The 25,663-nt window shown below is 46.0% G+C and overlaps 1 long non-coding RNA gene across 3 annotated transcripts in view; it reads right to left on the bottom strand.

Annotated features, from left to right (window-relative positions):
• LOC140594143 (uncharacterized) overlaps nucleotides 1-25,663 on the bottom strand; it is a 208,436-nt gene that overhangs the window by 127,918 nt on the left and 54,855 nt on the right. The window contains exon 1 of one of the 3 annotated variants that reach the window (XR_011994644.1): nucleotides 4,813-4,924. The exons of the other annotated variants lie outside the window; for them this stretch is intronic. This is a non-coding gene — a long non-coding RNA (uncharacterized lncRNA). Of the gene's footprint in view, nucleotides 1-4,812; nucleotides 4,925-25,663 lie in introns of those variants that run through there. 3 annotated transcript variants of the gene reach the window in all.

The raw sequence follows: 25,663 nt of genomic DNA, 5'->3' as shown, positions 1-25,663 counted from the left end.
GATAGAGCCCCACATCAGGCTCTTTGCTCAGTGGGGAGCCTGCTTCTTCCTCTCCCTCTGCTGCTCCCCCACTGCTCATGCTCTCTCTGTCAAATAAGTAAATAAAATATTAAAAAAAAACCATAAACTTGAAATAAGAATAATAAAGTTTTAAGCTAAAATGATAGGCACAAAATTTAACTATCTCTTAAATATGTGGCTATGTCCTTTGTAGACTTTTCCTCTTTGTATTCAGAAATACAGAGCTATAATATCTATAATTGTTTAACAGTGATGAAATCATTAGAGGATTTGTAAAGGTCTATCTTGTCCTTTGTAAAAGTGTCCAGGAACTAATTCCCTATGAGCTTGGTCTATGGAATCTGTTCATGGACATAATCTATTTAGTAATGCATTTTCTTTCTTTATTTTTTTAAAGATAGATTGATTGATTAATTGATTGATTGATTCATGATAGACACAGAGAGAAAGAGAGGCAGAGACACAGGAGGAGGGCGAAGCAGGCTCCATGCCGGGAGCCCGACACGGGACTCGATCCCGGGACTCCAGGATCACGCCCTGGACCAAAGGCAGGCGCCAAACTGCTGAGCCACCCAGGGATCCCCACATTGTCTTTCTTTAAAGAAGAAGATCGAAACATTCTGTTCCAGCTTCATGCTCCCACCCATGTCATCCCAAAGTGAAAGTGGGTAGGGCAGCTCCCTGGGGACTTGCACATGAAACCAACTCAAAATGTGAACATTTGAACAATTGAGTCAGACAGGCCTATGACCTGGCAGGCAAGTGCAAGAACTCTTTCCTCAGGTTCCTTGGGCCCAAATCCAGCTCTACACTTCACCAGAATGGAGTCTCAGGCTAAATCTCAATATCCTTATCTCCCTAAAGAGCTTTGTAATATCTCCCTCACAGAATATTCCATGAGTAGTAGATGAAAAATCTCACATACACTAGCCTGCTGCCTGGCATAGAGTCCCTCAGCACCCAGAAAATAGTCAATATAAATGTCATTATCATTATCACATTATTGCTTCCTCACTAAGCCCCTTTTCTAGCCACTCACTCAACACATGTTAACTGAGTGCCTACTATGTGCCCAGTGGAAATCCTCCCTGGACAAAGAGGAAGGCACACATCAAAGAAAAACTTTAGCCAGCTTTGGCTCCAGAGCTCAGGACTTTACTTTAAATCTCTGATCTGACTCTGCCCCTAATCAGCATGGTCCTTCAAAATAGAAAAGAAAAAAAAATTACCTAGAGTTCAAAGTCATTGATGTGGCTCCCAAATATTAGGCCATAATGTTTGTTCCCAAGGCTCTGAGAGATGTGCCCAACAGGGATGTATCAAGAGAAACTTTAAGGTTGGGCCAGGGAGGACTTCTGGAAGGCATTTTGTTCACACTCCTTTACAAACCAGTGGAACACCATGGGAAAATCAGTGTGGGTTCAAGCTTAGGTTAAATTATTATAACAGTAGTAGCACAAGTGATAATGATATTAGCTACTGTTTATTAAAGACTCTGGGACTCCTGGGCAGCTCAGCAGTCGAGCGTCTGCCTTTGGCTCAGGGCGTAATCCCAGTCCGGGAAAAAGTCCTACATTGGGGTCCCTGTGGGGAGCCTGCTTCTCCCTCCGTCTATGTCTCTGCTTCTCTCTGTGTCTCTCAGGAATAAATAAATACTATCTTTAAAAAAAAAAAAGACTCTATGATAAGAGTTTTGCATGCATTGTCTCAACTTCATGATAATCGAAGAGATATGAAAGATTAAAATCTACAACATCCAGATGAGCCATCAGAGGCTCAGAAAGATCAAGGGGCTTGCCCAAGGTCACACAGCCTAGTAAATGGCCAGGCCAGGGTTCTGATTTTAAAGCTCATGTTCCAGAGTTCTCCGCCACCCATGAGCAAAAAGTAAAGTTTCTTCATATGAGGGGAGGATTTGGGCTTCCCCAAGAAAGACTCAAGCCTGGGATCCCTTCTCTATGCCCCCACAAAGAACATCTGCAGAAACAGCAGAAGACCCAAAGCCAACAGAGAAAGCTTAGTGGTCAACTCCCTTCTGGGTATGCTCCGGGGCCATGCGCAAGGCGATGGAAGGTGGGGGTTAGAAACCTGACTCATTTAGCCCACAAGACAATGAATGACATTGTAGGCTGGGGCAGCTGAGCCTGAGAACCCTGGGGACCCAGTCCCATCTCTCTAATCGGATCTGGAAACCACATTCCTTCAGTTCCTTCAGGTTGCTGTGAATTCCTCCGGGTTATGAAGCAGGTACGACCCATCTTTTTGATATAAAAACAATGGGCTGTGTGCCGGGCCGGGCAGAGACCTAGCAGAAAATAAAAAGTCAGCAGTGCAAAGCCTAGCACCTCTAACACACATCTGGAAAGCATTTACCATTGATATGAAAATGGATGTGTGGATAAGGCCTATGTGAATTTATGAATCTGGTGTATTCATCACAAAGGCCACAGTGAGAAAGGGTCACTCTTACCCCCAGGCCAGCCCCCATCATGTGCTTTCAGATGACTTTGGGGTTGACTTCTCCCAAGACAGGTTTCGTGGAAAACTGCAATCTGTTAAGAGAACTGGTTGGTTGGCGTGGCTTCATCAAGACAGGAATTAGCATGAGGAGACAGTGACAGGAGAAAGGGGAGGGACTCAGAAGTTGCAGGTCCAATAAAATCATGGTGGTGAGTCTCCTACAGGTTCCCTTGATACAGGATTGGGGGAAATAGTAGTTATCTGAGGTTTGCAGGGTCTGGTCTCCCAGGCCACCACTCTGTTTAAACAGTATTATGTTCCATTTGTTGAACAACCAGAGCTTTAGCTGAAAAATGTGAGGTGTCTGGGATAGTCTTAAAATACTGAGTGATGCCTGAGAAATTCTGTTAGGTACATGCAGGATGTCCTTTGGAACTGCTTTAAGCATTGAAATTCCGGGGGGCGAGGGGGCACCTGGGTGGCTCAGTCGGTGAAGCATCTACACAGGTAGTGATCCCAAGGTCCTGGGATTGAGCCCCGTATGAGGCTCCCTGCTCAGCGGGGAGTCTGCTTCTCCCTCTCCCTCTGCCCCTCCCCCTGCTCATGTACACACTTTCTCTTTCTCTCTCAGATAAATAAAACCTTGAGGCGGGGGTGGGGGGGGTGCGGGGTGACAAATTCAAGGGAGCTCCTTGGCATATGCAACTAGCAGGCTCCAGGGTTGGAAGCAAGAGGATTAATGTGACCTTCGTGAAGACACCTGAAATTGAGTTTGGGAAGGTGGTAGGAACAAAAGGATAAGCAGCCATTCGGAGTAATAAAACCGATCTACATTGAGAGGCCATGTAACTGACCACACATGTTAAGATACCATGATCAAAGCAAACTCATACTCACAAAGACAGAATGTGGATTTTTTTCTCCCATGTTAATTGGTGTGTTCTAGTGTGCATAGCAGGAAGGAGCTGATCATCTGAGGAAGGTTGGTTACTGTATCAGTCAGGATGGGCCAGATTATGCTGCAGTAACAAACAACCCCAAATCCCTGAGAATTGAATCATCGATGGTTTCTTTCCTACATTATCTGTGTTTTCTCTTGGAATCAGCTGGAAGCTCTGCTTGGTATCATGGTATCACTCTCAGGGACCCAGGCTGAGATGAAAAGTAAGAAAGAAGTCACTACCAAATACATCGCAGGTCACCATGGCAAAGGGGAACGGAGAAAGTCATCATGCTTGCCAGCTCTCAAATCTTCCATCCGCAAGTGACACAAATCACATTGACTTGCTTTTCAAAGGCCAACACAAGACCTGTGACCACTTTAAGAGACTGGGAATCCATCCCACCATGTGACCAACAAGGGACAGAATGAGAAATAATTAGTGGACAACACTAATTTTAAAAACTTAATTTATGGGGTGCCCGGGTGGCTCAGTGGTTGAACATCTGCCTTCGACTCAGGATGTGATCCCAGGGTCCTGGGATCAAGTCCCACGTCAGGCCCACCACAGGGAGCCTACTTCTCCCTATGCCTATGTCTCTGCCTCTCTCTGTGTGTCTCTCATGAATAAATAAATAGAATCTTTTAAAAAAATTATTTTCCAAGGAGATAAACTGGCAAGACCATAGTAAGGATAGTACTTAGCTCTTACAGAATATTTTATGGTTTACAGAACACTTTCACTGATATCTCATTTTAAACCTCAAAGCAATGTTTCAGCATGGCATTTTGTTCATTTAAAGGCACAAAAATTCACTCAACTAGCTCAATTAAAATAACTTTATCTATTCAAGAAATATGTTTTAAACATCTATTGTGTGTCCATGATTCTCCTATAGCTGGGGCTATAGTTACAAACAAGACCAAGTACGGTTCTGTATCCTTAGAGGTTATGGTTTGGTGAGGGAGGTGGATGATAAACTAACCAATAAAGAAATATAGAATACAATTGTGATGGAGAGACTCTACGGTACCCCTTCCATGATTCTGGCCTCCTGGTATTACCAGATTTGTGTAATCTATGCCCCACTTTAGTATGAGTGGGACTTATGACTTGTTTCTAACCAATACAGTATGGCAGCAGTGGTGGGATGTCATTTTTGTGACCGTATGTAAGATTCCCTCTTGCTGGCCAACTCTTTCTAAAGACCCTCTTTGCTGGACTGATGAACTTAACAGCCAGGTTGTGCTCTAAGCAGCCTCTAAGAATCTCTAGGAGCTGAGAGTGGCCCCCAGTTGACATTGACCAAGGAGCCAAGGTCCTCACTCCCATGACTACAAGGCCATGGATTATTCCAATGACATTGGTGAGCCTGGAAATGGATCCTTACCCAGTCAAGCCACCAGGTGAGAACACATCCCAGCCATCATCTTGATTGCAGCCCTTTAGACCCCAAGCAGAGGGCTCAGCTACGTGGTGCCCAGACTCATGACTCACAGATGCTATGAGACAATAAACATGTATTGTTTTAAGTCACTAAGTTAGTGATAATATTTTACACAATAATAGAAAAATAATGGAGTAACTATAGATAGTAATAGATGCTATGAAGAAAATTAGAGAAAGGAAGGTGGGTGGAAGGTTATTTTATGGAGGTGTCCAGAGATGACCTCTTTGGGGAGGTGACATCTGAGCAGAGACCATCAAGAAGCTACATGCAAATCCTGAAGGAACCATGTTAGGAAGAAAGAGAAGGGCAAGTACATGGTTTCAATAAGTAAGAGAGGATTCTGGCATCTTTGAGAAACAGTAAGGAGACAAGTGGCTGAAACCAGTGGTCAAGGAAAGAGTGGAAGGAGCCAAGGAGTCAATGGTCAGATTATCCGACTCTGTGAGGACTTTGGATTTTGTGTTAAGTATATTGGGAAGCAACTGGAAGGATATGATTGGACCTATTTTTAAAGAGGCTTCTCTGGCTACTGTGTGGAGAAAGGAAGGTAGAGGAGGAAAGATGGAAGGGCAAGAAGACCCGAGGGGAGGTTGTGGTCACTGTCTTTGTGAAATGCCAGTGGCTTGGACTAGAGTCAGAGTTCAAGATGGAAATGGAGAGGAACAGCCAGATGCAAGATTTTTCTAAAGGATTTCATGCAAAGCACAGCCTAAAGAGAAGGGTTTTTCTAGGACATCTCATGGAAACCGTGGGAAGGACATTAAAGCGGGGCCTCAGGGAATACTGGAAAATCACTGTCCAGTGTGTGACTAGTAGTAAAGCTGCTGTGAACACCCGTGTACAAGTCTTTGTTTGCACATATGCCTTCATCTCTCATGCATAAAGACCGGAGCAGAATGACTGGATCATAATATAAGTGCATGTTTCTCTTTGAGAAACTTCCAGCTTGTTTTGCAGAGAAGCTGTACCACTTTACCTTCCCTACAGCAGCGTTCGAGCATTCTGGCTTCTCCATGTCTTCACCAACACCTGGCGTACCCAGCATTTTTACTCATCCCAATTTAAACAGTCACAATACAGCTGATGGAGTATGGGGGGCTTGGGGCGGGGTGGGGGGCACTCACACCGCCATTCCAGACGCCCAGAGTCTCAGAGAGCAAGAGGGTTAAGTAGCTGTTGAATTCAATGACACCTAACTTGGTGCATCAGAGCAACACTAGCGGCTTATGTAACAAAGCCAAAAACCTTAGTGACTAAACACAATGGAAATTTATTTTTTCTGCCCATTGGATATTCCTCCCCCTGATGACTCAGAGACCAGGACACATTACACCCTGGAGGTCTACCTCCACTCCCCTGGGGACCTCAGAGTCCTCTGCAGCCAATCACCACACAGGGAAGGAGAACATGGTGAAGTCCCACTACTTTTTAAAAAGTCTTTGGCCCGGGAGTGATGCACATCTGCTCATACTGTATGGGCAGAACCAGTCACATGGCCCCAGAGGGGCCAGGAACAAGTGTCTCTACCTGTGTGGTCACCTCCAAGAGAAAAATCCTCACTAAGGGAACAGTGAGAGGTCACAAATTTTTGTTGGAGACCTGGCCATCTCGGGCTTGTGTAACAGTTGCAAGCACAGAGGCTAACCCCAGCCCCCAAAGGGTCAAGGAACCATTTTCCTTGACCTCTTGACCCCTCAGGAGCTGAGTTTACCCAGGTTCAGCTGGATGCTGCAAATTGCTGGTGTATCTTTCCCATTGCTACATTCTGAGGTCTGCCCAGCCTCTCCCCACTGGTTCCCCCAAAGACCTCTCAGTCCTCCCAAACAATTCTAGGGGCTCAACCACAACAAATTTACTACTCTCAACAGAACCAGCTCTCAGGGCCAAACATTGTATTAGCATTTTCTGTTCACAGGAAAGTGGGTAGTTTACATCAAGTCCCTACAAGGCCAGGAGTGAATACATGTTTTGGTAAGAGCATATGAGGGGGAAGGCCTTCCAGAAGCAGGGACTCCCACGTCACCAAATGTACAAAGTTGACTAATAACAAAAATATGGCCTCGTGCTGTGCTAAGCATTCAATGTGCATCTTTGATAGTTCTCATGATGACACTGCATTATTAACCCAGTTTCATAGAGAGGAAAAACTGGCAAAGCCCAGTACACTGACTTTTCCAACTGTTACTTGGCCATTAGCAGAGCCAGGATTTGACCCAAAGCCACCCCTTGCTTATCTATATTAGGATTCTTTCTCTAAGTAACCAAGCATCGGGGCATTTTCTCCTTCTGCTCTGAGGACAGGACCAAATTTTCTGTTTGCCAACAAACTTGCCAGGACGCTTGGGAAACTATGCTTCAATCTCTTAAGTGAATATTGTACCTGTAAGGTGGAAAGTAAAATTGTGAACGGCGACAGCACAAGCAACCGAAGTAGGTATGGTGTAGACGGGGATAGGAATGAACTGAAACTCTCTTGGGTGATAACCCAAATGGGTTTCAGGCATGAAGAATCCTGGATCCTAAAAGAGCCACTAGTGCATCCTGGATGAAAGAAGCTTGGGACACATGTGGCCACAGTCCCTGTGAGTGTCTCTCCCCCAGGACGTGCCATAGACTCTTTAGAAGCTCCAGGAGTCGGGATCCCTGGGTGGCGCAGCGGTTTGGCGCCTGCCTTTGGCCCAGGGCGCGATCCTGGAGACCCGGGATTGAATCCCACATCGGGCTCCCGATGCATGAAGCCTGCTTCTCCCTCTGCCTGTGTCTCTGTCTCTCTCTGTCTCTCTCTCTCTGTGACTATCATAAATTAAAAAAAAAAAAAAAAAAAAAAAAAAAGAAGCTCCAGGAGTCAGAGGAAAACACTCAAACACCTCTTCATCATTCGCAAAGTCCATTCAATGGTAAGAACTAGGCATTTCAAGAACTGCACCTGTTTTGTGATCCCCATCACCTGACATGTTTCCTCCAACAAAGTAGGAGCTTAACAACTGTTAATTAAGAGGGGTTAAAAATGTTCCTTGCATGAGCAGAACTCAGCAGCCAGCCAGGGACTCGCAGCCCCTGTGTAGAAAGTAAGAAAAGCAGCTACTGGTTTTAAGGATCTACTGTGTTTCAGACATTATGTTTTATGCTTTCCATTCATTCATTCATTCATTCATTCATTCAAAACTCCAACAGCATTGTGAATTAAGTACTGTCATTGAACCTACTTTACAATGGAAGAAACTGATGTTCTAGCAGGTAAAGGGACAGGCTCAAGGTCACACAGCTAGTAAATAACAGAATTTACTAGGATATGAACTGAAAGCTATCTATAGCCCAAACTTCTGTTTCTTGGGTTTGCTTCCGTCCAGTAGCTGGAAGCTTATTTAAATCTCTATATTCCTTCTAGTACCAGAAAAGTGATTTGTAATGAGTAGGGACTCTATGGTTATCCTCAGCAAAAGATTCTTAACAGGCATCACATCCAGAGCCAGCAGGTGGCACGGGTGCAGCCACTCTCCCTTTCATGCATATGGCAGACAGTGCTCATCTATCAGCATGTGCTGCTCAGAGGAGCTCAACCTCAGCCTGGTACCTTTTGCAGTGCATCACTGAGAATCCCCACTAACATTTGATCAGAGTCGGCTTTTGTGTCCTTGAAAAATCAGCCATGAGCCTCATCGCTATCACTTTCGAGGTACTGTGGCTTTTATTTCCTGACTGCCTTTAAGATAAAGGCAAAGGGGTTTCGCTCTGGTGTACGTAATGTGGCTTCTTGTATTTCATAAGCTCTGGCTTCAGAGCTTCTCAAAGGAGCTTTATGTCCTTCTCAGCTTTGGAAAATACAGTATTCCTTCAAATGTTGCTTCTGCCCCATTCTGTCTCTTTTCTGATATTCCAATTGTATGTATCTTAGATCTATTCACTGTGTCACTATGTGTCTTACACTCTCTTCTGTTATTCATCAGTCTCCCTCTCTGCTCCCAGCCTGCATATTTGTTTTCCACTGAGCTTTTGCTCTAATTCACTAATCTTCTCTCCTGCTGCATCTAATCAGCTACAAGAACCATCTCTGCCATTATTATTTCAGAGATTTATTTTTCAGGTCTATAATTTCCCTCTGATTCTTTTTTAATACATTTCTCTTTAACTTCAGCATATTTCAGTATGTTACTAAATATACTAACTAATGAAGTCTCTGCTGCACGATTTCCCCATGTTAGGTATACGCATTTGTTTGCCATCCTGATCACTGCATTATCTCAACTCTCTGTATGTTTGTATGTGTGGAGAGGCTGAGTTTTATTCCTCTTGATTTTGGTCATTTGGTCATTATTTAAGATACTTCTTAATTTGGGGTTGTATGTCAGACACTGTGTGTGAAATATGGTTGAGGCCCTGGCTGGTGTTAGCTTCCTTCAGAGAATGTTGAAGGCAGATAGATCAGAGGTGTAAGACCCTGGTTCTATTGAGAGCTGGGTTCGGGCTTTGTCAGGCCTGTCTACTGCAGCCTTGCTCTTACCCTGACTATGTAGTACTTACTCTTACTTCATGAAGGTCTCTTTCAATGGCAGACACTGAACTCCAGCCTCTGCCTCCCCAAAATACAATGCTTACTGCTCCCCTAAGCTCAGATCTTCAGCCTCTTACATGCTCCCACCTCTTGAGTTTCTGGAAGTCTTGCTCCATGTATCCACAGCATGGGAGTCAGCAAGTACCTCAAAGAGGAACTGCACATGTATCTTTGGGCTCACATCTCTGTGGTTCCCTCCTTGCTACAACATGTCTCTCAAGTCCCAGCCACTTTGGAAGCCCCAGAGTCCAACCCCTTGTATCCCCAGCCCTGCCAGACAGATGGCCACTTTGTGCTCACTTTCTATTCCCTGGCACCATGGATCAGCCTAAGTCTTTAGAGAAATGGCTGCAAGAAAGGTGAAGATCTCAGGGTGCTTCCCTTCCTCCTTGTATCATATGCCTTCACATTCTGTGTGGATGCACTCTGATTCCAATAAATAGCTGTTGCATGGTTTTCCGTTCAGCTTTTATCACTGTTTTTGGAGGAAGGGTTATTTCTTTTTTTGTTAAGATTTTATTTATTTACTCAAGAGAGAGAGTGAGAGAGAACAAGCAGGGGGAACGGCAGGCAGGGAGAGAGGGAGAAGCAGTCTCCCCATTGAGCAGGGAGCCCAGTGAAGGGTTCCATCCCAGGACCCTGGGATCATGACCTGAGCCAATGGCAGCCACAAGATGCCCCTTGGAAGGGTTATTTCAATACAAATGACACTAGATTTTTCCTTTGCATTGAATTCTTCTCCCATGACTGGTTCAAGCCAACCCATCCACTCTAGTGGTCATAAGCCCAGACTCTGGAGCCAGACTGCCTAGATTCTGAAACTCCTGACCCTTAGAGCCACCTCTGGGACTCAGACCAGTCATCTAATGTCTCTGTACTCAATTTCCTTACCTATAAAATTGGAAGAAAAATAATTCCTGCCTCATAGAATGGTGAGGTTCAAATAAGACAATATAGTTAGAGCTCATAGAACAGCATCTGATACCCAGTATTTATATATGCTGTTGTCCTTATTTTTATCCAACATACAGGGATAACCAAGACCTAACTTGATACATGGCAAGTAAGTAGAAGAACCTAAAACTCAAGTCTTCCAACTTTCAGTGCAAGGCCTATAGAGCAGTACTGGCAGGGAGCCAATTCACTGGTAAGAATGTTAATTCCTTGCAGTGCACCTCAATATCATTAATGTAAAGTAGTTATCCTCTTTGCTGGCCTTTCTCCAAGCGAGTAGATCACTGACAGCATGGGAGATCAGACAAGTAAGTTTTTAAAAATATTTTATTTATTTATTCATGAGAGACACAGGGAGAGATGGAGACATAGGCAGAGGGAGAAGCAGGCTCCCCAAGGAGCAGGACTTGATCCCAGGACCCTGGGATCACCACCCAGCCAAAGGCAGATGCTCGACCACTGAACCACCCAGGAGCCTCTAGATAGGTAAATGTTGCTGAAGAACAAGAGGAACAGCCTGGAGCGGGGGAATGAGGACTATGGCAGGACTCTGATTAGCCAGGCACAACAAAAGCCAGTCCTTTAGCTACTTTCTATTTTGCCATGGCCTGCACTGGGAATGAGCTCATGTCCTTGGGTTTTTTTTTAGTACACCGAAGCCTCAGCTAAGACCTGATACATCAGGATGAAAGAGAGTCCGGGGAGGTTCCCACGTTTTTGCAGCTTTCAGGCACCCTGCTCCCAAAGTCCTCTGAAAATGGCAGAAAGCCATCAACCAAGATGGCGGCACCATCACTTCCCGTCTGCTTCCACCCCCTGCACATCAGCAGAGAAAGAGGAGGCCTCCCGGCCAGAAACTCAGAGCATGCCAATGCAATTCTGGCAGCACTCGTGGCTCCCTCCACGGGCCTGGGAAAATGACGGAACTTCTCAGCACACTCCTTTCCCTACTGCCAGAGCAGAGACCATAAAATCCACTTCCCAGAGAGCCAGGGGAATTAATTACTTGAGCGTTTATTAAGTGCTTTGAAGATGAAATGTGTGAAGTGTTCACTTTTTCCCTCCCTTGCCCTCAGGTTTTCCTAAGCAGGACAAGAAGTCCCCGAGAGCCAAGTCCACAGCTTGCATGGAAAGTTCAGGACATTTCCTAAGGGCACGGGCAGCATATTAACTCTTATGGGAGTTCCAGCCAGGGCAACCCTAGGGATGAAATGAGTTTGCACAAACTCTCACAGCTGTGCTGAATTCCCCTCCAAGAGCAGGTCGGAAACTCTCACAGAGCTGCTTCCATACTTCCTGTGTCTATTCAACAAATATGTAACCAACATCTTCTAAGTGCCAGGGATTCTTTAGAGCACTGAGAATGTGCCAATAAACAAAACAGCAAAAATCCGGTTGTGGGGGTGGTATACACAATAAACAAGAAAGACAGGTAACATACATATAGAATGTGAGAGAGTGAAAAGTACCAAAGAAGAAAATAAGTGACAGTGGTAAACAACATTTGCCATTTGATGAACATGGACAGAGAACACGACATGTGAGTAAAAACTTAGAGGGAGAGAGCCAAGTGGATATGTAAGTGTTTCAAGGAGAAGGAACATCATGCATAAAGGTCCTGAGGCAGGAGTTTACCTAGAGCAGAGCATGGAGGCCAGTGTGGCTGGAGTAGAGAAAACTAAGAGAGGAGGAGATAGGTGGGTAATGGGGAGGGTGGGTGGGTGGTACAAGTCATGGAGGCCTGGTAGGTCATGAATAATTTGGCTTTGCCCTTTTTTTGTATATATTTTTTATTGGAGTTCAATTTGCCAATACAATATATAGTATAACACCCAGTGCTCATCCCGTCAAGTGCCCCCCTCAGTAATTTGGCTTTTAATCTGAGTGTAGTAGAAATCCACAGGAGATGGATGGATGGATGGATGGATGGATGGATGGGATGGGACAGATGGGTGAATGACAGATGATAAATGGATGGGTGGGTGGATGGGATGAATAGTTATGGATGGATGTTGGAATGGGTGGATGGTTGGCTAGATGGATGGATGTGTTTATCGGAACATTCAAGATTTTTGGTTGCAAACAACTGATCCTAACTGAGGCAGAAAATAAATGGGATACCAGATAGCTCAGAGACTCTACGAGAAAGAATTGAACAGAGGAGTGACATGATCCTCCTCACACTGACCTGGGAGTCTTCCATTTGGCCCTCCAGATCCACTCTGGACCCTTCTCCATCCTGCTCTGTGCCTGGAAGGCTAACCTATATAAGCTAACTCAATATTTTCTCTTGTACTGGTAGGAGATCAGAGAGAGGAAGGAGTGTGCTGACAAGGTATTTATCCTCCTGCCCCCCCTCCAACCAGTCAACCCAGTTGACTATGTCCCTCTACCTAAGCCCACAGTTGCTATCAAGAGGACTCCCCACACAGTCTCCAGATTGTAAAAATTGCTTCCTCCCCTCATCCCCTAAGCCTAGTGGTGGTAATAGTTCCAGTCCTGGGATACTGTACCATTCCTTTTCCTCAACACTGACTATATTCTTATTTGTTGTTCCTTTGTGAAACTCCCCTCAGATTCCCAGATTTGAATATGGCATTGGTTTTGCTATTTCCTGCTGCTTTGCCTATGCCTAGTGCCTAATTTGGTGTTAATGTTAGAGGGATGGAGGGGTAAGTGATGGATGGATAGACGTTCTAAATGGATGGATGGATATGTGGATGGATACATGGGTTCGACAGAGCGGTCAGTATTCTTGGTTCCAAACAACTAACTTCCAACGGAAGCAGAAAATACTTGTTTGGGAATGCCAGATCGCTCATAGAATCTGCAAGGACACTGAGTAAGATGTGAGGGAGTCTGGGAGGTTAAAATCCCAAGCAGTGCTTCAATAGAACAATAGCTGAGTCAAAATGTCACAGCATCACTGCCCCTGCCCTCTGGCATAAGTACTAGATAGTGTCAGTGTTGTTCCAAAATGCCTGTCCTGGGCAGGAATGTCTAATGAGCATGGCAGTAATCACTTGGCCAAATCCTAGCTTCTAGGGAATGAAGAAGACTTGTGTAGATGGTGATGGGGACTGAGTCTCTCCTACTTTGGAATTTTTCCCAAATAAGAAAGAGATTTAGATGTGGAGTAGCAAAAAAATAATAAATAAATAAAAACAAAACAAGAAATGTACAATGCAGTGAAAAAATAACTAGTCCTGAGCAGAGCCCACCAAATAAGTGGCTTTGTGAACAAAGAGCCCTGGAAGAAAACAAAACAGGATTATAAGGCTGGTCTCTGCTCTCAGCAGAGTTTCTTCCTGGTGGATGAGGAAGGGTAAAAACACAAGAAATAGGCACTAGAGATCTAAACAATCCTGGGAAGACAGAGTTTCTGGAAATGGACATCCATTTAACTAGCACCTCCTGATACTCTGTGAAGGAGGAAAATTCTGTATCATCAACTTTGCATTCCTGACGTCTCCCTTTGTAGAGATTCATATTAAACATTAATACATCGAGGCTCTGAAAAGGCCTACACGCAAAAAACAAACAAAAACCTGTGTTGGATTATCTTTGATTCCAAATTTGATCACCACGGAAGCATTTTTCACATAACAGCCCCCATTCTTAGGGGTTTGCGAAAGGGAAGTTGTTATCAAATGTGAGAGAATATGGGGATAATATGGATGTTCCATATTGGAACCCCATCTCTTATTTTTATCCCGAAAGGATTTGGGTTGATAAGAACACTCATATTTGAGATTTGAGAGAGAAACCAAGAGATTCTGGAATGGGGATATATGAAGTAACCTCACCTTCCTTCTTGGCCCTAGATGTTCATCCCATATACCTAGTGCCTAGTTCAGTCTTGTGTTAGAGAAATGGATGGGTAAGTGATGGATGCCTAGATGTATTAAATGGATGCATGGATATGTGGATGGTTGGCAGTGAATTCTTGGGGTTTGGGGAGAGACAGAGCCTCAAGGCCAGTCTGTTCCCTGTGGAAAACTCAGGCAAAAGAGAACCAACAGGAGCTTAGACCAACTGCTCGTGGGACCTCAGCTTGTTCAAACTGAAGGAACATTCTAGACACAACCAAAGCCCGAGCTCTGTAGGATTTCAGAGTTCTGTCATCACTGAGCTCTGTCTGTCTCACTGCTAGGGAAACAGTGACATAAACAAAATTAAACAAGGTTGCTTGGCTACAGGGTTTCTGGGAGCCTCTAATACACTGATGCTCTTTGACCATCTTCAGTAGGAAAACACGGGATGCACTGTGTCCCCCACATAGACCAACAACCCTTTTCCTTTCTTTCTAATGGAATAGCTATCAGAATAACCATTCCCCAGAATACACTTTGGAGACTGAGTGATGGCCTGTTATATATAGATGGAAAAACTGAGGCCCAGGGAGGGGATCTGAATCTGCTTGCATCCAGCAGAGGTGAAGCCAGAACTCAGGAATCCCATCTCTTTCCGGCACATGGTGAGAAGGTGGCCATTGTCCCATGGCCTTGGAGCTCAGCTCCCAAAAATGGTAGATAAAAAAGAAATCTTACTTTTCACTCAGTACTAATGGATGAAGTACCTGACAAGAACACACACACACACACACACACACACACACACACACAAGATCTTTTTTTGAAAGGTAATGGAATTTGGAAAAATCACCAACCATCGTTCGCAATCCCATATAGAAGGGGGAAAGAGATGGTTGTGAGCAAGTGGCTCCTGAGATCAGAGCTCTTGAGATCACACTAGCGTGGGTCCCCACTTACATGGAATGATGAGGGTTATACAAAGGTAGGAGACACCTAGTGAGTTCCAGAAATAGATCCACCCCTGCCCCCTGCCCACCAACCCCCTTCCCAAATCCAGTGCCTTGGACCCAGAGCCTCAGCACCTCTCTCCGGGGCCACTGCCAGGAGCCCCAAGGACCCACACCACTCCAGCCCACGAGGTGTTGCTCAAGTTCAAATGTGGCAATGCCATTTCATGTCACCTCCAAAGCACACTCCAAGCTCCCCACTGAAGAACCTGGGCCTTACAGAGATTTCGAACCACATCTCCTAGTGCTTGTTCCCTCCTGCCCAATGCTGGGACCTTCTCACATCTGCTAAACTCCACCCACTTTTGGATCTTCCTTCATGTCTCTGGGGATGCTGTATGCTGCGCCCAGGATGCAGGCTTCTGGCTGAGAACTCTTCATCCTTCCAACCCTGTGTCTCGGATGCCTTCTGCTCCTTCGAGGCTCCCCATGGGCAACAGCACAGTCCATAGTAAGGTGTGTATTGCATTTATTCCTTCACGAATCCAGGAGCTCTTTAAATGCCTGCGGTGTGCTGGTCACACTGGCAGATGTCAGAAATACAGAGGTGAATAAGACAAACGGAGTCCCCAATCCCATAGAATTTTAATCTACCAAGGAAAGAAGATGAATCAACAGGTAAGCAATTAAGTAAGCTATTTCAATCTCTAAAAACAAAACCAAGGGCGCCTGGGTGGCTCAGTGGATTAAGCGTCTGCTTTTGGCTCAGGTCATGATCTCGAGGTCCTGGGATCAAGCCGCACATCAGGCTCCCTGCTCAGCGGAGAGTCTGCTTCTCCCTCTCCCTCTGCTGCTCCCCCCAGCTAATGCTCCATCTCTCTCTCTCTCTCTCAGATAAATAAATGAAATCTTTAAAAATAAATAAATAAAAACAAACCAAAACCAAAACCTTCAGCAATCATGCTTATGTATAAAAATCCTGTATGTATAAAATCAGAGGCAGCCGCCCCCTCTCCACCTCCCAGGAGGGGTACCTACAAAATGGACCAGCAGCCTGGGCATCAGAAGGAGCTGATCCAGGGGCTAGACTTTGGGTCTGCCTTGTGTCCCCCAACCCCTCTGGTGTCATCGTCTGTCCCCTAGGATGGAAAATGTCAAGGTTAATAATGAGGCCACTAAATGTCGGGCTGGGGTGGAGCCTGGGGCAGAGATCCCGGTGATTAAGCTCTGGCTGATGCTGGGATGAAAGGTAGTCTATAAAAGAAGGAGCGCTATTAGGGTGCAGGTGGGTCAGGTCCCGCGGCCTTAGCCGGTGGCCGGAGGAGGCCTGGGGATCCCTCTCCATGAAAGTAGGGCTGCAAAGCCAAGCTGTGATTCATTGGCACTATCATTAGTCTCGGGGTGCTGGCTCGCTGGGCCTTCATCGGGGGTAGTGCTCAGAAAAGCACCTCGCACGGCACTCTGAAGGAAACCTCATGGTCCTCAGGCCTGAAGGCCCCAGCTCCCGGCGGCATCCAGACTCCTCTGCGCCAGCAGGACTTGTGTACCTCCTATGCCGAGCACTTCCCCGGGGAGGTAGCTACCCTACTGTCGCAGGAACGTCCCTGAAGTTTCCGTGCTCTTGTCCCGGTCTCGACCCACAGGGCAAAACACAGAGGCCCAGGGTGGTTAGGCGATGGCGGGATGCGCCAGAGCCAGAATCCAGATGTTGGGTCTGGAGCTCCTTCTGGCACATTCCACAGCTTCTGAGGTTTTCCTCACACCGTCTTCCCGACCAGTGAAGATTCCTAGGCAGGCAGCAGACATCCAGAAAGAGAAGAACCATCACCCCTCAGAAGTCTGTCCTTCTGTCCCTTCCTCCACTCCTGCTGTCTCTACTGGATTGGCCTCCTTTGTTTCTCTGAGAAGCTCTGGTTTCCAGCCGCAGCGGAGACCTGGCACATCTTTCCCAAGGACACCGGGTGGAGAGGCTCTTACCAGTGCTCAGGGAGACAGCATGTCAGCAGGAGGGTGAAAAGAAGGTGTGTCTTTGTGTAAATTCAGGCAATACTGGGCCTTCCTTCCAGCTCTGACCGCCCTCTGCTACCAACCCCCCTCCCCCCCCCCATCAACTGGTCCCCAGGCTGTGCCAAGTCTACCGGGGGCATTCTATGTCAAGAGTTGAGCCACCTCAGATCTTGCGTGAAACCGCCCATCTGTTGGGAACCATAACTCAGTTTTCCCACCTGGAGGATGGGCACAGTTAACTTCCTTAAGATTAAGAGCCTGAGAAAGCGCTTCTTTCTCTTTCTCTCATAATTTCCAGTGTTTAAATTGCATCAAGCTGGCATACCTGGGTGACTCTGGTTGAGCACCTGCCTTTGGCTCAGGTCATGACCCCGGGGTCCTGGGATCAAGTCCCACATCAAGCTCCCCATGGGGAGCGTGATTCTCCCTCTGCCTGTGTCTCTGCCTCTCTGTGTGTCTCATGAAAATATAAATATCTTTTTTTTTTTTATTGCATCAAGCTAGAGATACATGGCCATGGCTTTTGAGATCCATTCTTTCAATCATTCGGTATTTTCAGAGTGCCTAGAATGTGCCCCGTGCTGCTTTAGGCCCCAGAGACAAAGTCAAGAGCAAGACATTATCTGGTTGCAGAGGATCCCGGCTTCCTGCAGATGCTCTGAGACGTCCGTGGAACAGAACCCTGCAGTGCTGTGATACCACGAGGTGGAAAAAGGCTTCTACCTCTCGAAGTATGTTCTAAGAATAATGTTTTTGTTGTTGTTTATATCTGATTGAACGCAGCTAAGCATTCCTATGCCCCACCCCCCTCAGCGGTGTATTTAGACGTGGCCACATAAATTCCTTTTGACACACAGGCATATGGGTCCCTGAGCCACCTTCCTCCTGCCTCTATTTCTCCATCTATAAAATGGGATAATGATCCCCACCCAACCCCCAGCAAGGATAGTAGCATCAGATTAATGAGATGAAGCGATCAAGGGGCTCTGAGCTTCCTGTGAAAGGGTGGGGCCGGGAGCTGTGGGGCTGGGATGTGCCTGCTGCCCGCGACAATGTGGCTTTCCTTCCTGCTCTCTGGCACCCAGGAACCCTGAAAGGATACTCAGGCCCCCTGGGGTAAAGCCTGAAGGGGCATTGGAAAGGGTCAGGGTCCCAGGGTTCCAGACCGAAGGGGGAGAAAGGGTGATGCACATGCATTTGCCTCCGGGTCACTGGTTCCAATGGAGCCTGGCAGCTCTCAACTGAAACTTACTGCCATCTGCTCCATGACCTCAGTGCACCTGCTACTGTGCACACCGCCACTGGCAGCCCCAGCGGGCAAGCTGGCAGTGACGGAGGCTGAAAATGGGTCACTCCCAAGAGCCTCAAGAGGCACGAGGCGAACAGGGAGGGGCCCAGAACTTTCCTTCTAAAGTATGAGCTGTGAGAGTAGTGTGGGTGGTGAACGTTTCGTCCACCAGGAAGCTTTGCAGACTCTCCACCATCTCTCAGCTCTGGGTCCCAGCAAGCCATGCTATGTAGCATCCCCATTCCCAGGACCTGGGTGTCAGATAAATCAGAGCAGACCATAAAAGGGCACACGGTCAGTTTCCCATGATAATAAAAGCTGCTTATTAAGAGCCTGCAGTGTGCTCATTATGTGTGTCACTTTATGCAATCCCCAGCCCAAATCCAGGAGCTGTGTATGTTTATTTTCTTTACTTTTTTGTTGTTATTGTTAAAGATTTTATTTATTTATTCATGAGAGACAGAGTAAAGCAAAGACATAGGCCAAGGGAGACATAGGTTCCTGCAGGGAGCCCGATGCAGGACTGAATCCCAGGACCCCAGGATCATGACCTGAGCCAAAGGTAGAGGCTCAACCATTGAGCCACACAGGTGCCCCTGTGTACATCAATTTACAGACAAAGAAACTGAAGCTTAGAGAGGCGTAGATAGTACCCAAAGGCACACAGCAATAGGTGATGGGCCAGGATTTGAACTCAAGCAGTTGTTCAATGACTACAGAGTTTCAGCTCTGGAGATGGAAGGCTGTGCAACAATGTGAATGTACTTAATGCCACTGAACCATACTGTATCCTTAAAATGTAGTTAAAGTGGTAACTTTTGTTATGTACATTTTACCAAAATACACTTAATAATGAAAGATATAAATCTCTAAGGAAAAAAAGATATAAAGTGTACAGTCCCTGGGGGACCCAGCAAATCTACTTACAGAGGTGATAATGAGCAAGTAGAAACAATATCCAGGTCCATCCAGAAGAGAAGGACCACATGGAGTGTGTTCATGCAGTGGAACGCTATAGAGCTCAGGTCTGCATCACTAACACAGAAAAGTCTCTTAGGAATATTGTTAAGCAAAATAAAAAAAAAAATTAGCTTCAGACTTCTGCAGGCAGTATGCATCTACTTATTATGCAAGAATACTAAGGCATATACCAGAGAAGTATCATTTTTTTAAGTATCTTTTTTTTTCTTTTGGTTTGTGTATGTGTGTGGAGTCAGTTTTGTTTGTTTTGAAAACGTAAATTTGTTCCAATGTGATTGATATATTTGGGAACAATCTGAGCATAACCAAATTTTGTGTTTGCTCATGCATGATTTCATCCACAAAAAACACTGGGTCATTGCAGAAAATTGCACCCAGCTGAACTGCCCACACAGGAATACACCAAACACCCCTCCAACACGTACCAGCTGCATCAGGGTGTGCTGCGAGCAAAGCCGCACCCCTCCACACCTGCTTTACAATTGTCTGATTTCAGACAAATCTCTTTCAACCGCTTCATAAGACTCCACAAGCTGCAACCCTTCTGATGCGACTTCCACAAAAGAAGTTCAAGACTTTTCCAAAGTCAAGTGCCCTATTTATGGTGCCGTCTATATATTTCTTAACCATGTACTGTATAAAATGTTCTATTATTATTAGGTTCCTGCTTTTTATGTGTCACTGAGGTTTTTGAATATTGCCCTTAGCCCTATTTTTCCCAGAAGTCTTGTTTTTATTGTGCTATTTTGCATGGCCCAGTGATTTTAAGAATGCAGATGTCACATTTGAGCAGAATTGACCATACACATGTAATTTTTTTCTAAAGACATATACGTGCCCATGCACATATATATATGCATGGATGTGTACATAGATAGATGGAGTCAAAATTGATAAAGTGATAGCAGTTACTTTGGAGCCGTTATGGTTGAAGAAGGTAGCTGACAGGACTTCAGTCTTATCTCTGTAGATTGAACTTTCTACGAGAAGGGTCATTACATTTCACAGTACGTACAAATATTGAAGTATGATTTTTGGGCACCCAAAACAAATCTAATGTTGTATGTCAATTATACCTCAACAAAAATGCATTTCATCAATTCATTTAAAAAGAAGTGTTGTTAATTTTATTAATTATGTAGCTAAATTTTTTCATTTTAAATAAAGGATCCACTATTTCCATACCCAATGTACGCAGCCATGTTATCCACAACAGCCAAGAGGTGGAAAGAGCCCAAAAATCTGTCAAAATGTAATATATCCACACACTAGACTAGTATTCAGCCTTTAAAAAGAAGGAAATCCGGGCAGCCCCAGTGGCCCAGCAGTTTAGCACCGCCTTCGGCCCGGGGTGTGATCCTGGAGACCCAGGATCGAGTCCCACATCGGGCTCCCTGCATGGCTCCTGCTTCTCCCTCTGCCCCGCCCCCCTCACTCTCTCTCTGTCTCTCTCTCTCTTCTCTGTCAGGAATAAATAAGTAAAATCTTAAAAAAGAAAAAAAAAAAAAGGAAATCCTATCACATACTACGGTGTGGACTACTTGAGGACATCATGCTCAATCAAATCAGCCAGCTACAAAAACTAAAAATATTGTCTGATTCCACTTCTGCAAGGTCCCTGGAGTAGCCAGATTCATAGGGGACAGAAGGAAGGTTGGTGCTTGCCAGTGGCTGAAAGGAAGGAAGGATCAGGGGGTCTTTGTTATTTAATAGGTACAATTTTAATTTTGCAAGTTTTGGAGATCTGTTGCACAAATCCACCATATGACAAGACCAATATCCTTAACGCTTAGGTGGACTGAACCATCCACCTAGAAATGGTACATTTTAAGTTGTATGTTTTTTACCGAAATTTAATTTTTTTTAAAAAGAGTTCCACAGCAACAAATACACCACATGAAAAGTCCCTTTAATAAAGCGACACAAACAGAGGCTACATGAAAAAATACAGAACAGCCCATTTCCCACAGCTTCTACAACAATCCTTGGCCCTCTCTGTAAGAGAACATAAAACTAGCTGGTTAACCCTGGTTCATCAGCCCGTAGGGTTGGTTGGTTGATTGATTGGTCAAGGCCCAGTGCCCCACTCAGAGGCTTAATATGAGACCAGAGTCAGGAGGGCGCCATAAATAACATGTTAACCACACGACTCTGTAGGGCCAGGCATCCAGCTAAGCACGTCGTGGCTTTCGTCCTTCCAAATTCTCTGCGAAACCAGAGCCAGCCTGTCCTGTCCTAAGAAAGTGCCCCCCAAAAATTGATGACCCAGACGCACAAGCAGGAGAAGCATGGGACCCAAGGGCTGCAGGTCAGCCAGGGCCCGCAGACCCCATTCACCACCCGCAGATCCCCCGGTGGCCGTGCCAGCTGCTCAGGGTGACATCGCATGCCTGCGTGCGTGTGTGCCTGCTGCATAGTGTGCGGACGGTTTTGGCAGGCCTGTGTGGGAAGCTTGCAGAACACCTGCCTCTGGGGTGTGTGGGGGCAGACCCTCTGCAGGGGCCCCGCTTCCCCAGGGGGCCCCCAAGTAATCCTCAGACGTGCCCTGGGCCCCAGCCACCGCTTTCAGCGGCAATCAGAGTAATGGCCCGCATCTGCCACACTGATGAGCGGGTGGGCTGAAGAGATACCATTTCCAAGCACTTGTGCTTCCAGGGGAAGGAAAGGCAGCTCCCGCCAGCTCCATCCCTGCCAAGGGGATTGGGAAGCACTGTTCCTCACTCAGCCCTTCCCACCTCTTGGCCTGCCTGGCTCTCACTAGATTCGGCTGGCACCTCCTCCAGGAAGCCTCCCTGACCCCAGGGCTCCTACCCTCTGCTCCCTAAAGAAGTGCTTCTATTTGTATGTTCAGGCCCAGCACACTGCCTGGCATGGGGTAGGCTGGTTGAAACCAGCTAAACAAGATAGGAAGGAAGATGAAGCCTTGTTGGTATAAAGCCACTGAGCTGGGAGTCAGAAGGGCTCATTGCGTCTGAGGCTGCTTACCCTTCTTGGAGAATCTGATTTAAAACAACAAAAACAGGGGCACCTGTTTTTCGTGGTTCAGTGGCTGAGTGTCTGCCTTTAGCTCAGGTCGTGATTCCAAGGTCCTGGGATCAAGTCCCGCATCGGGCTCCCCACAAGGAGCCTGCTTCTCCCTCTGCTTGTGTCTCTGCCTCTCTTTCTGGGTCTCTCATGAATAAATAAATAACATTTTAAGAAAATAAAATAACGTAAAACAACAAAAATAAGTCAGACCCATCTCCTTACTTGTACATGCTCCAATACATACAGGAACATTTCAGGCCCTGCCCTCACCACAGGACCCAGCAATTCCACTCCTGGCTACATGCCCAAGAGAAATGAAAATGTGTCCCCAGAGAAACTTGCACATAAATGTTCACAGCCCCATTGATCCTAAGAACCAAAAAGTGGGAACAGCCACTTCTCAGATGTATGGAAAAACAAAACATGGTCTATCCATACAACAGAATACTATTCAGCCATAAAAAGAAACAAAGTACTGAAATAACATGGATGAGCCTCAAAGCATGATGTTAAGTGGAAAACATGTATAGAAAACGCCACATAGTGCACAATCTCATTTGTAAGAAATGTCTGGAACAGGCAAATCCATGGAAATAGCAAATCGGTGGCTACCAGGGGATCGAATCCCACATCAGGCTCCTTGCACAGAGCTTGCTTCTCTCTCTGCCTCTCTCTGTGTCTCTCATGAATAAATAAATAAATAAACAAACAAACAATTCTTTTTAAGTTTTCCATCTTAAAGCTTCAGTTTTTCCATAAGAATAATTGGAGTTTGGGGCAAGACACGATACTACCATATGATATAATTTACGATGGCACCTGGATGAGCCTTAATCAATTTTTATTCCAATAGTTGTTATCTTAGCATGTAGTAGAAAAAAAAAAAAAACAACTGGCAAATCAAACTGCAAGTGATACAGACTCAAGGATGTATATGCAAATGTTTTCCTTTTTTTTTTTTTTTTTAAATGTTTTCCTTTTTAAAAATGCTTCATGAATGCTTGTCTTCCTCTATAAAAAACAAAAATCAAAACAAATTCTTGCATTTGCCGCACAAAAGCTAGAGGGCTTGAATTCATCTGTATCCTTTATTGGTGAGGAAACTCAGGCGTGCCAACCTTAAAATAGATGTTTATTTTTTTTCAAGTGAGTCAGTTCAGAGGAAAATATTAAGAGAATAATCCTACAGGTGGTGTAATCATGGGAAAAAAGGCCAAGAAAGAACATGACTAACCAGGGGAGTTCAAGACTCGCTGAGCAGCAGCTGTGACATGCGACCCTATGACAAAGTCTGGGCTTCCCCTGCTCCTAGCATGGTTATTTAGGGTTCCAGCCTAAAACACACCAGTCGAGATTGGCAACAAGACAGGTGGGCCCCCTCTCTCTGGGAAACACACAGACTTTTGTCTGCAAACGGCCCCACACCCCACACTATGGTTGCTCAGTGGCCTTGGAGGCCACCACTGGCCTCTCCACCTCCCTGCTGACCACCCGTCTCCCAGCCCTCCACCCCTCCCACCCCCCGTCTCCCAGAATACCTATACCATGAAGCCATGGGACAAGGCCAAATCCTGGCTGGCTGCCCCTCCGAGAGGGGCAGGGAGAGTCTAAGTGGAGGGTGGAGATGTATCCTCTCCGGGGGGAAGTGTCTCCCCTTAAACTGTGCCGAAAAAAGTCTTTAATTGAAGCCCAGGGGCATACCTCTCTGATGGTGGAATTTGAGGCCGTGTGACAGGTGGCAGGGGGAGACATTTGTGAGCCCTGGGGGACTTGCCAACATCTTCCAAGCACACCCCCGAGGCAGCTGCTGGCTTGTCCCACATTTGGGAAAGCACGTGGTTCTTTTCCTAAGCAAGTTCATTTCAGGGGGTGGACAAGTTCAGCCTGGCTGAAAGGGCTGGCAGCTTCCAACACTGCCAAACCACCACCACCACCCTCTGCCCCAGCCCAGCAAAGCTACCTTGCCACATGCCCTGTCCCTCTCAAGTTGATTTAAAAAAAAAAAAAAAAAAAAAAAAGCTTTTGGAGCCAGCCAGACTCGAGTCTGAGTTGAGGCTCCTCCACTCACCAGCGCTGTGGCCCTTCACCTTTCAGAGCCGCGGGCAACTCGCCTCCAAGCCGGGGTGAGTACCTCCAGCCTTTCGGGGTTACGGTTGGGAATGGCCATGACCTGAGCCCAGCACAGCTGGCACACAGTAGGTGCTCAGCAAGTAGTCATTATTCTTTTAAGGAAACATGATTATTCTTTTGGACAGACTCTCATCGATCCGTGGCTCGGGAACCAAACACAGACAGAACCCCACAAAATATAATCGTGTGTGTGTGTGTGTGTGTGTGTGTGTGCGCACGCACACGCACGTGTTTGGAGGTGGTAAGAGACAGAAAAACGAATGGATCAAGACAGAGAAGCAAATATATCACCAAAAAACGTTTTTTGTACTTCGGGTTATTGAACCAGGCAACTGTACGACTTATCCCCGAAACTGATTTACAAACTACACACGACAGGGGAGAGGAGCCTGATGCCCACTTCATTCTCCCCTGCGCATCGCCACCCCCACCCCTGCCCAGAAACCAGGGCACTCCTTTGTGCCTCCTCTTGATTTCGTTTGTCAAAAGCCCCAGTGAGAAGCGAGAATGAGGACAACCTTCAAACTGGCTGTTAGATTTAGCGAAGCAACTGGTCGCCCCATCGCTAATTAAGTTAATCCAGCGGGTTTGTCTTTGCTTTCCTTGCCTGATTTCCTCTTGCGGAATCAGCAGGGACACCAGAGAGAAAAGTGCATCCTACCCTGGCCAAGCAGGCCTTTCCTTCGGCTGACAAAATGCATTAACGCCATGGAGGAGGGAAGCTTTCTTCTCCGTGCAACCCAAGTCGTAAAAAACCTATTTTGCTTTCAGCTGACCGTACGGAGCATGTGCCAGGGTAAACAGATCTACTTTCTGTGGCTTTGCCCCCACTCCCTTTCCTATGGTCGCCCCCCCCCCCGCCCCCCGCTTCCCATGTTTGGGCAGTTTTGATATGTCATAACATCGTGTCTGTTTATCTGAAATATTTCCACTCAAAATGCTTGTTTCTTCAACCCCGCTGACATGTTGATGCAGCTCCTGACAGCTGAGTGACTGAGATTGAAATAAAATGTAAAGTAAACAGATTTGCATACAGTTTATACACAGCCTGGGTCTGAGGAAGCAGAGGAAATTAGGAGATGGAAATCTG

The sequence above is a fragment of the Vulpes vulpes genome, chromosome 10 (genome assembly GCF_048418805.1).
Source record: "Vulpes vulpes isolate BD-2025 chromosome 10, VulVul3, whole genome shotgun sequence".
Taxonomy (NCBI): Eukaryota; Metazoa; Chordata; class Mammalia; order Carnivora; family Canidae; genus Vulpes; species Vulpes vulpes.
This window is presented reverse-complemented; position numbering and strand designations above follow the sequence as displayed.